Source organism: Heterocephalus glaber, unplaced genomic scaffold (genome assembly GCF_053883595.1).
Source record: "Heterocephalus glaber isolate CG9 unplaced genomic scaffold, H.glaber_assembly_v1.0 deba00001729, whole genome shotgun sequence".
Lineage (NCBI taxonomy): Eukaryota > Metazoa > Chordata > Mammalia > Rodentia > Bathyergidae > Heterocephalus > Heterocephalus glaber.
This window is the reverse complement of record NW_028258440.1, coordinates 7,398,965-7,414,534: the sequence shown is the minus strand read 5'-3', so window position 1 is coordinate 7,414,534 and position 15,570 is coordinate 7,398,965. Positions and strand designations below refer to the sequence as shown.

Below are 15,570 nucleotides of genomic sequence, written 5' to 3'. Positions count from 1 at the left end.
GTTAACTGGAGTTTTTTTCAAGATCGTTATTTGTTCAGTTTTAGTTTTGGGGATATTTCTGAAGCAAATCACATCCTCTGGTGGCTTCTTGGTGCTTGAGATGCTTTTTTAAGTTATATGGAAACATGTTTAAGTGCTTTTCAGTTTTGTTTTGGCTGAGTTCTACTGTATTTGAATACGATTGTGGTTTTTTTTCCCTTGCATTATTCTTCTTTGAATGGTTTTAATTTTTTGTATGTGTGTGTGTTTGATGATAAAGTTGTTTTAAAAATAAAAATTGAAAAAAATACTCACCAAAGATCTCATGTATTCATAGATGGGACATTTTAAAACATACTCTATCGTGATGGAGCCAAATTCATCATTAGATTAATTATATTATGAATTTCTAATTAAATAGCATTACTGGGAGGTAAGAAAAGATGAGGCCTAACTGACCAGCGTGCATCCTGAGCATGTGAGTTTGGGGCCTATATCTTGTCCCCAGCCTTGTCCTCTCTGACACTCTCTGGATTTCATGGCTTCCGTGAGGTGAGCAGCTTTCCTCCATCACACTTTTTCCCTCTGATTTTTCTACCTCTTTACGGGCCTAAAACCAATAAAGCCTGGGCCGGGGACTTAGTTCAATGGTTCCGCCGCCTGCCTTGCAAGCACAAGGGTCTGAGTTCAATCCCTGGTACCAAAAAAAAAAAAAAGTATGTTGTAGAATCTAAGGTGCATATTCTTGTTCTCGCTTCAGCAGCTCATATACTAAAACCAGTAAAGCCAGCTCTCCCTGGACTGACATCTCTGAAACCATGAGCCAAAATAGAACTTTCCTTCTTTAAATTTTATTTTCAGGGCTAGGGGTGTAGCCCAGTGACACCACACCTGCCTGGCAAGCAGAAGGTCCTTAGTTCAATTCCTAGTACCGCAATCAATCAGTCAATCAATTGTTTTTCTCATCTATTTTTTCACAGTAATGTAAAGCTTACTAATACAACTATGAACAAGAAGAAAAAACAGGAAGAGAAAGAGAATGAGAATTAAAAGGAAATTATCAAAGATATAGAAAATGGAAATGTAGTAGCTATAATCAAGAAAACTGAAAGTTCCCTTTTTTGATTGGATGAAAAAAGTTGGCAACAAACTTAACACTGTTAAGTAGAAAAGTAAATTGTAAATGCCTAATGTTAGAAACAAAATGGGAAATACTCTTAGAATCTAAACAAACTTAAAAATAATTTAAAATACAATGTTCTGAAAAACTTAAAGCTATTTCTTTTTGTTTGTTTGTTTGCAATACTAAGTATTGAACTCATAGTCTTCACAATGAGCTATGTCCCCAACCCTTTTTCATTTTGTTTTTAAAATTTTGAGACAGAATCATTCTAGGTTTCTAAGTTACCTAGGCTGCAATTGAATTCGTAATCCTCCTGCCTCAGCTTACCAGCGCACAGGGATTACAAATGTGTGCTGCTATGTTCAGCCAAAAAATTGAAAAGCTCTTGATAAACACAGTGTACCAAAGGTAAAACAAGAAAAAATTGCAATTTATCCAATAAGTGAAGTGTTAAAATTAAATGTAGAAAAATCTTCCTTGTTCATAACGGTGCCCTGACCTTGTTCTAAAGATTAGATGTCATTAGATGTCAGGATGCCAGACTACTTGTGAGCCTGATCTGGTCCCAAGAACAGTCTCTTTCTTACCTATCTAGAAGACACAGATGTTTGCTCCCTCAGGCACTTGGTCATTCTCGGAGGCGATAAACTCCCTGCCTCTGGTCATCCACACAGTTGGGACATTGCCATTTTTGTCTCAGCTGCTATTTAAAGGGCCTTAACAGCAGGGGGACATTGGAATCTGATCCATAGAGAGGACATTCTGCCCAGATCTTTCCTTGTCAGAATCTTGAAGTCAGATAAAAGGATTCTCTGACATTGGAACTGGAATTTCAGGCATTGAAGCTCTTATAATCTGGTGATGTAGTCTTTTATTCTGTATTTTCTTCTGTATCTTTGAGTATATGTCAATTAACAGTTTATTAAACTTTGTTTTAATGCTTTACCTTAGTGTTAAAGGTTTTTGTTTTTGCAAATCTGGACCTTCAAATTAAGCAGACTGTAGTCTCTTTAAGGATGTAATAAGTAAGTAAAATATCCTAATAGAACACTGTCCTAAAAAATAATCATCCAATCCTTAATAACTTTACCAGTGAATTATCTTGTATGTACAGGACAAATTTATGTTAATCTTATTCAAACTCTTTCAGAAAATAAGCAAGTGGTGAGAACATTGTAACTCTTTCTATTAGCTCAGTATAATGCTATATCAAGATCTCATGATGATATCATACAGATTGTTTTGGAGACAGCATCATTCATAAATATAGATTTTAAAATACTGTAAATTAGCAAAACATATGCATTAATATATGACAGGAATAATATCTCAGAGCCAAGTAATTTATAACAAGAATGCAAGGTTTGCATAATATTTGACAGTCAGTATATTTCCACATATTAACAGAAAAAAGGAGAAATCTAGTAAGTAATGAAAATCACTTGATAATATTTTACATCTATTCATGATGAAAACTTTCAACTAAAAGGAAAAAGAAAGGTCCTGCTTCAATACAGTAAAATGATTCTTGGAAAATAGATAGCAAACATTAAAGGTAACAGTCATGTAATTAGTTGTTCTCACATAATTTTGGGAAGAAGACAATGTTATTGCATCTCAGCATTTCATTATCAATATTGTGCTGAAAGCCTTTAAAGTGAAACTAAATGTGAGAAACTGTAAAAGGCATGCATATTATTATTAATATATTTCCAAAAATACTTCTAAAAGAAGTTCTTAGAATCTTTATTTATAATATCTCTCAACTGGGAATAAATCAAATATTCAAGAAGATATTGGACAGCTAGGGATATAGCTCAGTGGTAGAGCATGTTCTTAGTGTGTATGAGGCCCTAGGTTGAATCCGCACTAGTAAAGAAGGAGACGAAAAAGATGAAGAAAGAAAAGGAGGATGAAGACGTGTTGGATGGAGGCAAAGAAAGTCTGTAAATACACAAAATAGGGCATATTTTAACAACCAGTAATAAATACAAGCAAATTGCTGATATATCAATGATACATACTGATGTCTTCATTACCATATTGAGTAACATAACTCCATCTAAAAATAATTATCCCTGTTATATGTAATCTATGGAAGGACTTCTGGGTGGGGAAGTTGGTATTTATTAGAAATTGATTTAAGGGAATGTTCTCAAGTATTGGGAATATTTAATATCTCATTTTAGATGGTAGTTTATATGGCTGTACACCACTGTAAAAACTCTATGAATAGAAGATAGGATGCTTTTTACTTAGTGTATTCACTGGAAATGAAAAAGAAAAAAATGAAACCATGTAATTAATATTTATTCCTCTATTTAGTATAAGTGCCACAAAGTCAAACAATAACCTTTTTTATACATATGGAATATAGTATGATCACAATCAGTATTTGATGAAGCAATTGATGATCAAGAGGAGCCAAAACATATCTGTGCCATAACAAAAATAAAATATGAAGCCAGGGATATAAATATAGTAAAGTTATACTTGTCTTTGATATTATTGGTTTAACTTTACTAATATTATATCAAAAATTGGGTCACAAAAAGTTTGAAGCAAATTGTGAGCCCTTTATAATAAGGAATCAAGCTACATCACCTTTTTCAAATGCCTTATTTTATTTTAAATTTACAAATGATATTTGAACATACTTATAGGGTACAATATGAAGTTTTGATACACGTACAGTTTTTTTTACTATGACTATGTGTGTATTTATAAGCTGATTTTTATATGTTCATATTTTATGCTACAATTGTACTGAATATTTTTATTATTTCTTCTAATTTTTAGTGGAGTATTTAGAGGTTTTTGTGTAGGATTGTGTGATCTGCCGGCAGATGTAATATAATTTTTCTTTTTCAATTTTGACTATTTTTATTTCTTTTTTATTGCTTAATTGCTCTGGCTAGAACTTCTAATAATATGTTCAATACAAAGGATGACATGGGGCATTCTTGTTGTTTTACGTATGAGAAAAAGGTATGACTTTTCCCTGCTACAGTAAGTTATGAGTTGTGATTTTTGTCCTATTTAGCCTTTATTTTCTTGAGGCATATTCCTTCTATACATAATTTGGTAACCGTTTTTATTACAAATGGATGTAGAATTTTTTCAAATATATTTGTGTTTGTATTAAAATTATTGTATGGTTTTTATCTTTCATTCCATTAATATGGTTAGAACATTTATTCATTTATGTTTGTTGAGCCATCCTTGAGCCCCTGGGATGAATTTCACTTGGTCAAGCTGAATGGTCTTTGTAATGTGTTTTTGAATTTGGTTTGCATATAGTTTTTAATTAGAAAATCAGAAAAGTAGGCTGAAAAAAACACTGCCTGTAAATTAATTATTGATGCTCTATGTACTTTTAATTATGAATTTATTCAAATAGCAATCTACAACAAAAATACACAATGACACAATTTGGTGTCACTGTTAGGACTTATTTTGCTTATGTACTGTCAATATGTATGGGTATGCAAAATTATTACTTAGGTTTGATATTCAATTTCTGACAGAAACTACTGTAGATTGAAAAAGACTAATAAAGACTTTGCCACATTACCAAAATCTGTAATTCTAGTTTCTGATGACAAAATAAGCTTTACATGATATCACTAATAAAGGTTCTATTATCTGTCAAGAGAAAAATATTTAAATTCACTAGAATCACTAAGCATGTGATCAATTGTGGATTCATGTAAATTTTTGGTACCATTAATACATTCTCAAGGCTGAAACATGTTTTTTTGATTATTTTTAAACTTTACAACATCATGGTCTATATGAACGTGATAGAATTGCACTCTCTGGATTTATTTGCATTTCCATGGTGTCTTTTGACTTGTTCAACTGAGGGGTTGGGCTTTGGAATGTTTTTTTTCTGATCAGAACCTTTAAGTGCCAATGTGAGACAGTCCAAAGCTTACTTTTAACTGCCTCTAGAATAGTGACTCGCAGTATCAAATAATGAAGTATTTTATCAAATTTAGGAGCTAAAACGAGTCACCTTTTATTTGATGATTTTTTTTTTTAAACTGTGGCAGAATGCTTCTCTGAGGAGTGTGGCCAGGCCCCTCCTGAAAGAATATGGTGGAGGGGGAATGCTTTCTCAGAATCAAGAAAGACAACATGGCTCAGTTAGTTCCTAGATATGCATGTGTAGTACTAGCCCTGCTCTGCAACATAGATTGTACCCAATCAGGCTGTAGTATGTTAGTATGTTAGGAGAAAAATTGTATAAAAGGAAAAATTCTGCCATGTTCGATGCTCAGGCTTTTGGGTATTAACACACTGAGTCCTGCGCCTGTCAACACAAATAAATTCTATTTCCTGGCAAAACCCTCGGTGCCAAGGCTTTCTTTGTGAGAATACTGCTACATTTTTGGGGGTCTCACTTGGGACCAGGAGAGTCTGAGACAGTGTGTTCCACATGCTTTGTCACAGGGGTGTGGACTTCAGAGTAACAGGAGATTTGAACTTGTCTGTGGTGGATGCTTTGATTGGTAGGGAGATTGGCCCCTCCCAATGGAAAAGGGTGAGGTTTGGGAACTAGCTTGGGGAGCACATCCATCAGATTGGTAAGAGCCCAGGTTCATTCTGTTAAACCTGCCTCTAAGAGGCAAAAGGGAAGTCTGATCATCTCCCAGGGTTAGGGTTGTCCAAGTAAGGTTCACCGAAACGGAAACTGCAACTCTAAGGTGTTGGGTGCTTGATGCTGGATAATGGATTGGAGTCCTTTTGTGTTTGCCTGTGAGTGAGACCGACAGTGGCTAAGAGGTGCCTGAAATAGCTCCGTGAAGAGGGTGGTTGCAGACAGGTGAAGGGAATGTGTCCCTCCACATTAGCCTCTCCCTTCTCTCCTTTTCCTCTCTTGTGTGCAAAAACTGTCTGCTAGGGGGAGGATATGGGTGGAAAACAGAATGAACTGATTAAACCAATTTTCCTAGAGTGTATATTTAAAAATTTTTAAAGGGATATTCGGGTGATTATGGTGTTAAATTAACTCCTGGGAGACTCTGGGCACTCTGTGAAATTGATTGGCCATCATTTGGGGTGGGCTGGTCTCCTGAGGCCCCACTTGATAAGGAGATAATTAGCCAAGTGTACAGGGTTGCTGTAGGGGACACAGGCTGAACTTCCTTACATTAACTGTTAGGACTCCTTTACCATGACCAACAAGGGCAGATCCAAGGAGGCGAACAAATGATAGCGAACGGACCCTTCACCTTCACCACCACTGACCTCCTTAATTGGAAGAATTACACCCCTTCATATACAGAGAAGCCCCAGGCAATGACAGAGTTGATGCAGTCTATTATCCAGACTCATTGGTCCACATGGATTGATTGCTGACAACTCCTTCTGAATTTATTCAATACTGAGGAGCATTTTTGGGTCACTCAGGCTGCCATACACTGGTTGGAAAAAATGCCTGGAGTGGAATGCTGGACCCCCAGGCTTATGCCCATGAAGGTTTCCCAGAAAAAGACCCCTGATGGGACCCAATTGCAGAAGGGGGCCTCACTCAGATAAAATAGTACCAGGAGGCCCTCCTAAATGGTCTGAAGGCCAGAGAAAGAGGGCCATAAACATGAGCAAGAAATGAGTGGTACTCCAGGGGGTGAAAGTCCAAACCAATTCTACAAGAGGCTATGTGAGGCATTTTATTGGTAAACTTTGACCCTGAACCAGCTGAAAACCAAAGGATGGTAAATATGGCATTCATCACCCAAGCTCAGGGAGATATCCAGTGCAAGCTACAGAAGCTGGAGGGTTTTGCTGGAATGAACACCAGCCAACTGTTGGAGGTCGCAGCAAAAGTGTTTGTCAATCAAGAACAGGAGGCCTGACTGGAGTAGGGTTGCAAGATGAAGAAAAAGGCAGACTTGCTCTCACCTGCTCTGATGGAACTGTTTGAACACCCCCATGAAGATATGTCCAGGGGCAAAGGGCAGGGCCAATGAGGCACCCAACGGGAAGCTGACAGAAAGGGCCACCCTACCCGGGAACAAAGCTGGATTGGAATCAATGTGCCCACTATTGCAGTTGCAGGCACTGGAAGAATGAATGCTCCTACCAGATAGAAAAATTTCCCCCTACCCCCAACCAGAAAGCAAAGAACAGGTAGTCCAGAGGTGATACCCACCAACTCAGAAGCCATATGGGGTGCCAGAAGATGATTTTGAAAGGCTAGCGCCCCTAGGAGAATATGAGGAGGACTAGGACAGACCAGGCTCTATTTTGTTGGGGTCATGGCATAGGCCGGTGTCATACCTCTCCAAACAACTCTGTTGTTCATTGCTGGTTACCCTGTTTGTGAGTCCTTGCATCTATGATCCTATTGGTGGCAGAAGCTGACAATCTGACCATGGTACAAAAAATGACTGAGTGTCACACTCAGTATTGAAATTAATGAGTATAAGGGACAATACTGGCTAACTCCTGGATGGTTAAATATCAGGGGATGCTATGTGAAAATCTGTGCATACACTTTGAAGCAGTCCAGACCCTAAACCCAGCAACTCTACTGCCTGTTGGGTCAAGCCAGCCAGACCATGACTGCATTGAGGTCACGTATGAGGTGTTCTCCAGCTGACTGGATATGAAGGACCCAACACTGAGCATTTCACTGACAGTATCAGTTTTGTGAAAGAGGGAGAATGCCTTTCAGAGTACTCCATGATAACCCCAAATTCCATCACTGAGGCAAAGTCTTTGCCAAAAGGACCTCAGCATAAAAGGCAGAGCTTATCTCGCTAAACCTTGCCCAGCAACTTTCAGCAGGGATACATGTAAATATATATACAGACTCCAAGTATGCCTTTACCACCTTGCACATACATCGAGATTTATATAATGAGAAGGGTTGAATAAACTAAGGAGGAAAAATATAAAATATTATAGAGAAATTCTTGAACTCCTAGATGCTGTACTGGCCTCATTTAAAGGATGTTAGTCATGTACTGTTGGAGAGACCATAAGAGAAACACTGTGGATGCTCCAGGAAACTGTAAAGCAGACAGAAACCAAAGCTCATGGCCTTAGGGGAACAAAACGAATGTTTGTGGCATCCACACTGTTCCCTAGTCCATTGGCAGAATAGGATCCTAATTACTCATAACATGAGAGTACTTGGTTTAAGAAGGAGAATGGAAACTACCTCCAAGTAGATGGTGGAAATTTGAAGATGACAGGGTTTCAATCCCCGAAGTACTATCTCCAACATTTCTCAAAAAGTTTCATCAGGACACCCATATGGGCTGGAGGGCTCTTGAGACCATCATCAGTCGGTATTTCTATGCCCCATGGCTCTCTAGCATAGCCCCTGTAGTGTGTGAACAATGTGAAACATGTGGCTGCCATAACCTATTGGAGGGTGATCAGTCCCCCAACTGCCTAGAAAGGGGGATGGCAAGGGTGAAAGTGAAAAAAGACAATAGAGAGTTGTGTAATTTCAAACTATATGGAGGGCTGGGAAGTCAGTGCCTCAGAGCAGGTAAATACAAAGACTCTCCAAGCTAGCCATCATTTATGGGGTACATACAATAATTGGAGAGAACATCAGGTGACTTAGAGGAGTGAAAATAATCCTATGTAGATGAGGATCTTTTGCTGATGAAGATCTTAGGTCATGAGATTTTTATGTTGAGGATTGTAAGGAGAGCATTCTTACAATAGAAGGTGGAAAGAGTTAGGTTGATAAGTAATTTGTCCCTCTCCAGGTGAAACCTATCTCTTTTTTTCTTTTTTTTTTTAAATTACTACTTAGGTCTCAAAGAACCAGTATGTCTTCAGCTGATGCAATCTTGCCATTGGGCACCACAGCATCATGGGACCATTGAGGGCTCAGCTGTGAATGGAAGCAAAATGGAGTTATGTTTCTACATGCTATGGCTGGCTCACAGGCAAGGTGACATTGAGTCTTAGACAGCTATAGTCATACTTCAATTATGAAATAATTTTCCCCAAAATTTATGTAGAATGACTCTCTACAATAACCTGCATCAAAGACCCAAGGCCATGCGTAGGGCGGAGAATGTCAGGGGATCCCCATTTGAAAATGTGGTTGTGGACTTCACTGAACTTCCTGAGCCTATAGTTGCAAGTATTTGTTAGTCTTTGTGTGCACCTTCTCGGCCTGATTGGAGGACTTCCCCACCAGTATGGAAAAGGCATCTGAGGTGGCCTGCTTCTTTTTGAGAAAGAGTATTCCCCATTTTTGAATCTCCACTACCTTAGAACCAGGCAACAGGCTGGCATTTGTTGCAGAGGTAGTGCAGGTGGTGGCCAAAGGAGTAAAGATTACTTAGACATTCCATATGGCATACCATCCTCAGAGCTCAGGGAAAGTGAAAAAAATTAACTGGACTCTAAGGCTACAGCTGAGCAAACTTTCGGGAAACTCAACTGAGACCAACTCTTGCCAATAGCCCTGCTGAGTATTAGGTCTGGTCCCTCTAAATGAATGGGATTTTCCCCCTGTGAAATTCTCTATGTGAGACCTCCTTCTCTTACTAAGGGCATAAGGGGGGACTTAAAGGCAACAAATGCAAGTGTTAGGTTCAATCTTTGCCAATCAACACCAAAGGGTTAAGGAATGATTACCTATGAGTTTGACCACATATGCTCATTCCTTTTAACCAAGACAAGCTGTGTGGGTGAAAAAATGGAATGTCTAGCTCCTAAAACCCCTTTGGAAGAGTCCATGCACTGTTATCCTATCCACCTTCACTGCAGTAAATGTGGCCAAGATAGTCCCCTGGATTTCCAACAGTAGAGTAAAGCCCATATCTCAGAACTAGGAGTGTATCTCAACCCTTCAATGCTGTGTAAGTTGGCAACTGAACAAAAGCTGGCTGTTACCTCAGAGACACAATCATGAGACAATAGGCTTGCTCTAGTAACTCTGGAGGCAGTCTAGTCTGCAAACTGCAGAAGCACGAGGACTCCATTGACTGGAGACAGGAACTGACTGCATCCCTTTCTGTGACTGGCCATCTATTATGCACAGCCATCCCTATTTCTTAACTGTACTTGGAACTCTAGCTCTGATATTTGCCATAGTCCTTGCTAAAACCCCCATGGCCAAATGGAAATTGGACAAAAGGTGCCTTCTATCCCTCACCTTCCTCTTACGGGTAGGATATTTTGCTGGTATTGGCTGTTTTTACTGAAGGCCACGTTGGTAGACCTGGACTCCCCATCATGTCACTCATGTATTTACATAATCAAGTGAGGCCATGGAGTTACTTGGACTTTACTCTACCACACCCACTTCTCATGCCAGGGCAGGGTGCAGGGAACCTGCACCCATAACAAGACAACATACTCTGTCGGTCAACAGGGAAGTCAATGTACTTGTTTTGACCAACTATAGTCCCCCAGTAAAGATTGGTGAGAAGTCCTGTCTTACCAAGAAGGGGGGATATTGGTCAACTGGACAAATTAATAATCCAAAATGTTCAGTGTCAGTACAATTTGATGTGTGTGCAGTTGTTAGTATTGGCTCTGAAGCAACTGTCATATGAAAGAAATGGGCACTTGCCATACAGGGACCAAGGACTCTTGATATACCTTGTGGAAGCCTAGACTGGGAGCAAGAATATCGACTCAATGACAACTACATGTGTGAGGAAAGTGGTGTATGTGCGTATACTCCTGAGTTTTATACCCCAGCTGGAGCTACATTTCATGGGATAACTGGGAAAAAGGTGGCACAACAGTGTTCCTTCACAAGGGAGCTGCTACATTAGATTGTCAATCAAAAGCCTATAACCATGAAGTTTTACCATCATTAATCCAGGAGATTTCAGATGGCAATGAGGGATCCTTGTTGACATCTGGCTGTGTGGGCAGAAAAACGACCCAGGGACTGGGATATATTTCAAGAGAGTTTCTACCACAAATTCGACCACATTCCATTAGGTTTTTCATTCTTTTTATGAGGAAGTGAAAAGTAGCCCCCCTCTCATTTCAGTCACAACTAGAAACCTGTTCCTAGCTTTAGCAAAGACTATAGTCCAAACTCTAAAGATCTCTTCTTACTATGTATGTGGGGGAACCAACATAGGACATCAATGGCCATGAGTGGCTAGAGAATTAGATCCTAGCAAATCTTATAGTGGATCAGGGTACCTCATCTGTACCCCTAGGATTTGGCTTCTCAAGAGCACAATCATTCAAAAGAACTGCCTTGCCCATTGGGGGAAAAGGTTCACTGTCCCTATTGGAAACCCAACATGCCTACGTCAAATGTTTTATAACTTAACCACCCGGGAAACCCAATGGTAGGGGTCCCCAGATTATCTTGAACGAGATTCCCACCTTTTCTCTAATTTCTCCCATCTCTGAGAGGCCTGGAACAATGTTGGTGCAACAATCAAATGGCGAGTCCCAGGTGGACTATATTGAATATGTGGGAGAACAGCCCACAGTATACTCCCCTGAACTGGCCAGGATCATATGTGTTAGAAACAATTCACCCATCTTTTTTCCCACTCCCATTTTCCTGGGGAGACCATGTGGGAGTCCAGGTGTATGGGGACAGAAAAACTCAGAGAAAACAGTGTTCCCTACAAATGGGCAACTGGAAGAATGAAGAATGGCCTCCCAAGCATATAATCCAATATTATGGCCCTGCTATCTGGGCAGAGGATAGGTCTTGGGGCTACCGCACCCCTATGTAGATGCTGAACCACAAAATCAGACTATAAACAATTGTAAAATTTATGACTAACAAAACTGCCAAAGCTCTTAACTTGTTGGCTAAAGAGCAGTCCAAAATGTGCAGTGGTTAGGCTACTTGCTCGTCTCAGAGGGAGGAGTTTGTGGAAAGTTTAACTGGAGCAACTGCTTCCTACAGAGAGATGATGAGAGAAAATTCACAGATCAGATGAGAAAAATTGCTCACATTCTGGTCCAGACCTGGAAAGGCTGGGACCCTGGAAAATTGTTTGGAGGATGGTTTTCAACCTTTAATGGACTCAAATTCCTCATAGGTGTTGTGCTCCTAATTTGAGGAGCTCATCTAATCCTACCCTGCCTAACTCCTTGGTTTTAGGTCTGTCTCTAGCCTCATTGAGACATTGGTGGAAAGAAAAACAGCCACATACTGGATGATGCTATGGAAGTATAAACCTTTAGATAAAGATGATGCTCTTTGACCCAAAATTAAGGGGGTCTGAGTATCAAAGGGGGAAATATGGCAGGATTCTTCCCCGGCGGAGTGTATCCAGGCCCTTTCTGAAGGAATACAGTGTGTGTGTGTGTGTGTGGGGGGGTTTCTCATAATCAAGAAAGACAACATGGCTCAATTAGATCAAGAAACTCATATAATACTCATGCTGCTCTGTAACATAGATTGTACCCAGTTAGTCTGTAGTATGTAAATGTGTTACCATTTATGGGAGACAAAGACACAGAAATTGTATAAAATGCAAAATCCTGCCATGTTTAGGGCTCAGTCTTTCAGTATTAACCCACCGAGTCCCGTGGTGGCACAAATAAAAGCTACTTTCTGGAAAAAGCCTCAGTGTCCAGGCTCTCTCTATGAGAATCTGCTACATAACCTTTGTTATGTTATTCCTCCAATATTTCTAATATGCTTGTTGCTATAGCATAACCTAATACTTAAATACGGATCCATCACTGAGGCATGATTTAATGTATCACTGCCCATGGGTGATCAACTCAACCTTTTGGCCCTTTCTCTGCTTAAAAGTCAAGGGTAGGGCTGAAAATTACCACCTTTTCATACCTTGGTTTTTCTTCTTTTTTTTTTTTGTAACCAGTTCCCATTCTGAAGCTGCTGAGGGGCTAGTAGTTATCTGCCACCTCAATAGAATGCAAAAAGCACATCACTCTGGCGACTCCAAGGAGTCTAGCTGCATTTCATAAAACTGGGACAAAAACAAAATATATTCGATCACAATATCACAATGGTGTATGCTTGTAAACAATATTTATTTTACTCTTATTCAGTGGAATGTTCTACAGATGTCAATTGAAGTTCATAGGTTACTTTCAAATTTCTGTATGAACATTAAATTTCACTTTTCCTGTTGATTGATATTTAAATCATTAAGACTGAATTTGTCTATTTCAGCTTCTGTTTCATATACTTTGAAGTTATGTTATTGTGCGAAAATCCATTTAGCATGTATATGCACCTTGATGAATTAGTATTTCAAAATTTTTAAATTATGTGTTGGTCTCTGACAATCTTCCTTGCTCTGATCCCAACATTGTCTCAAATTATCACAGCTACTGCAGCTTTATGCTAATTAGAGATGAGTTGTATATGTTTTCTGACTTTTACCTTACTTTTTTATATTGAAATTGACTAATATAAGGCTACCTGTAAATAAGCCTTACTTTAATCCAACTTGTCAAATGTGCTATAATTGGGTTATTCAGTAATTTTCATGTCAATGTAATAATACTGATGATCTATAACTCATGTGTGGGTTATCACATTGGTCTTTATGTTTTGACTTCTAATTTTTTTTTTTTTTTTGTACCGGGGATCGAACTTGGGACCTTGCACTTGTGAGGCAGTCACCAGAACCACTGAGCTAAATCCCCAGCCCATGTTTTAACTTCTTTTGGATTAACAAAACATGCTTCGGTGTTCCATTTTAACTTCTTTGTTGTCTTAATAATGATATATTTTTAACTTAATGATTACTTTAGAATGCCATTATTTATCCTTACTTTATCAAAATCTACACATAAGTGATAGTATACTATTTCACTTACAGTATAATAACTGTGCAATAGTACAATTTCATTCTTCTCCTACTGATATTTGCACTTATTATCAAATATATTCTTTTACTTATGTTATAAAACTCACACCATAGTGCTATTGTTTTATATTTCCAGTCAACTATCTTTGAAAGAAATGTATCAAGCCAAAGTGAGGCATTTGCCACATTGTTAGCATTTCCAGTGCACTGTGTCCTTTTGTGTAAATTTGAATTTTCGTTTGAAATCATTGTCATACAGCCTGCAGAATTTCCTCTAATATTTTAATGTATTAATTGATGAGTAATATTTTAGATTTTGTATTTTTGAAAAAGTTTTCAATGCATATGTATTCTTAAAAGGCTTCTTCATTGAATATAAAATTCTAGTTCATGAATTCCTTTTTTCTCTCAGTATTTTAAGCATGTTGTCCCACACTTTTGTCACATAGTTTCAAGAAAGTGTGGGGCTGGGGATTTAGCTCAGTGGTGCCACTACCTGCCCTGCAAGCCAAAGGTCCTGAGTTTGATCCCCCGGTACCAAAAAAAAAAAAAAAATACAAAGAAACAAGAAAGTGTGGTCACCTTTTTTTTCTGTACTTAAAATGTGTGTTTGTTGTGATAGTTTGTAAGTCTGTGTCTTTATTATGTATAATGAGCAGAGTGGGTTGAAAAATGTCCCACCAATTGTCATGCTAACTTAGAAAAGGAGAAACTTAGAATGTAATTTTATCTAAAAATAAGTTTTGTGAAGATGTAATAAATTAAAACATGTTTGTATGAGATTAGGGTGGGCACTAAATATGAGGCCTGACGTGACTAGAAGAAAACAATATGATGATGGATACAGGGACTGGAATATTGTAGGTATAAGTCAATGAATGCCAAGCATTTCAGGGACCAACCAAAAGCTAGGAAGCATCACCTTGATTTCAGACATTTGGCCAGAACTATTTTAAAAAGTTTTTGTTTTGTTTGTTGCTTTTCTAAGGACTAAGATTGTGGTATACTATTATAATAGCACTGGGAAACTAGCACAGTTTACTTTGATGATGACTATTTTCTCATTTGTAGTGCTTTGGTTTCATTGAACTCATTATTTATGTAATTTAATAGTTTTCTTCAAATGTAAAAGTTTTCAGCTCTAATTTCTCCAGATATCTTTTATGGTCTCTATCTCCTTTTATTTGAGTATACCCATTACACACTTACTAGGCTGCAATAAGTTTTTTTCCCACAGCTCATTAATGCTCTTTTTATTGTTTTTATTCCCTTTATGCTGTGTTTATTTGGGGAATATTTTATTAATGTTTTAATGAACACTTATTTTTCCTACGATATTTAATCTACCACCAAGCCAATATATACATTGCACTCTTCATATCTACAAGTTTTCATTCGAACCTTTTGAGATTTATGTGTTCTTTGATCTACTTAACTAGTTTAACCAACAGAATATATTTACAATATCTTTTCTAACCTGCTTTCTTCTAATTTTAACATTTGCATCATTTTGTGTCATTTTGTATCAAGTGGTTTTTGTCCTAATGATGAATCATAGTTTTTTGCATCTTTGTATACCTGGCAATTTTAGATTAGGTGAAAATAATGTGAGGTTTGCATTGCTGAAGGCTGAATACTTTTGTATTTTCATAAACACCCTTTATTGTTTTAGTGTGGAATGAAATTACTTATAAAATGGTTGTTTCTCTT

The 15,570-nt window shown here is 38.1% G+C and overlaps 1 pseudogene; it reads left to right on the top strand.

Annotated features, from left to right (window-relative positions):
• The first annotated feature begins 11,477 nt into the window (after positions 1 to 11,477).
• LOC147821578 (actin-related protein T1-like) overlaps positions 11,478 to 15,570 on the top strand; it is a 43,024-nt pseudogene continuing 38,931 nt past the window's right edge.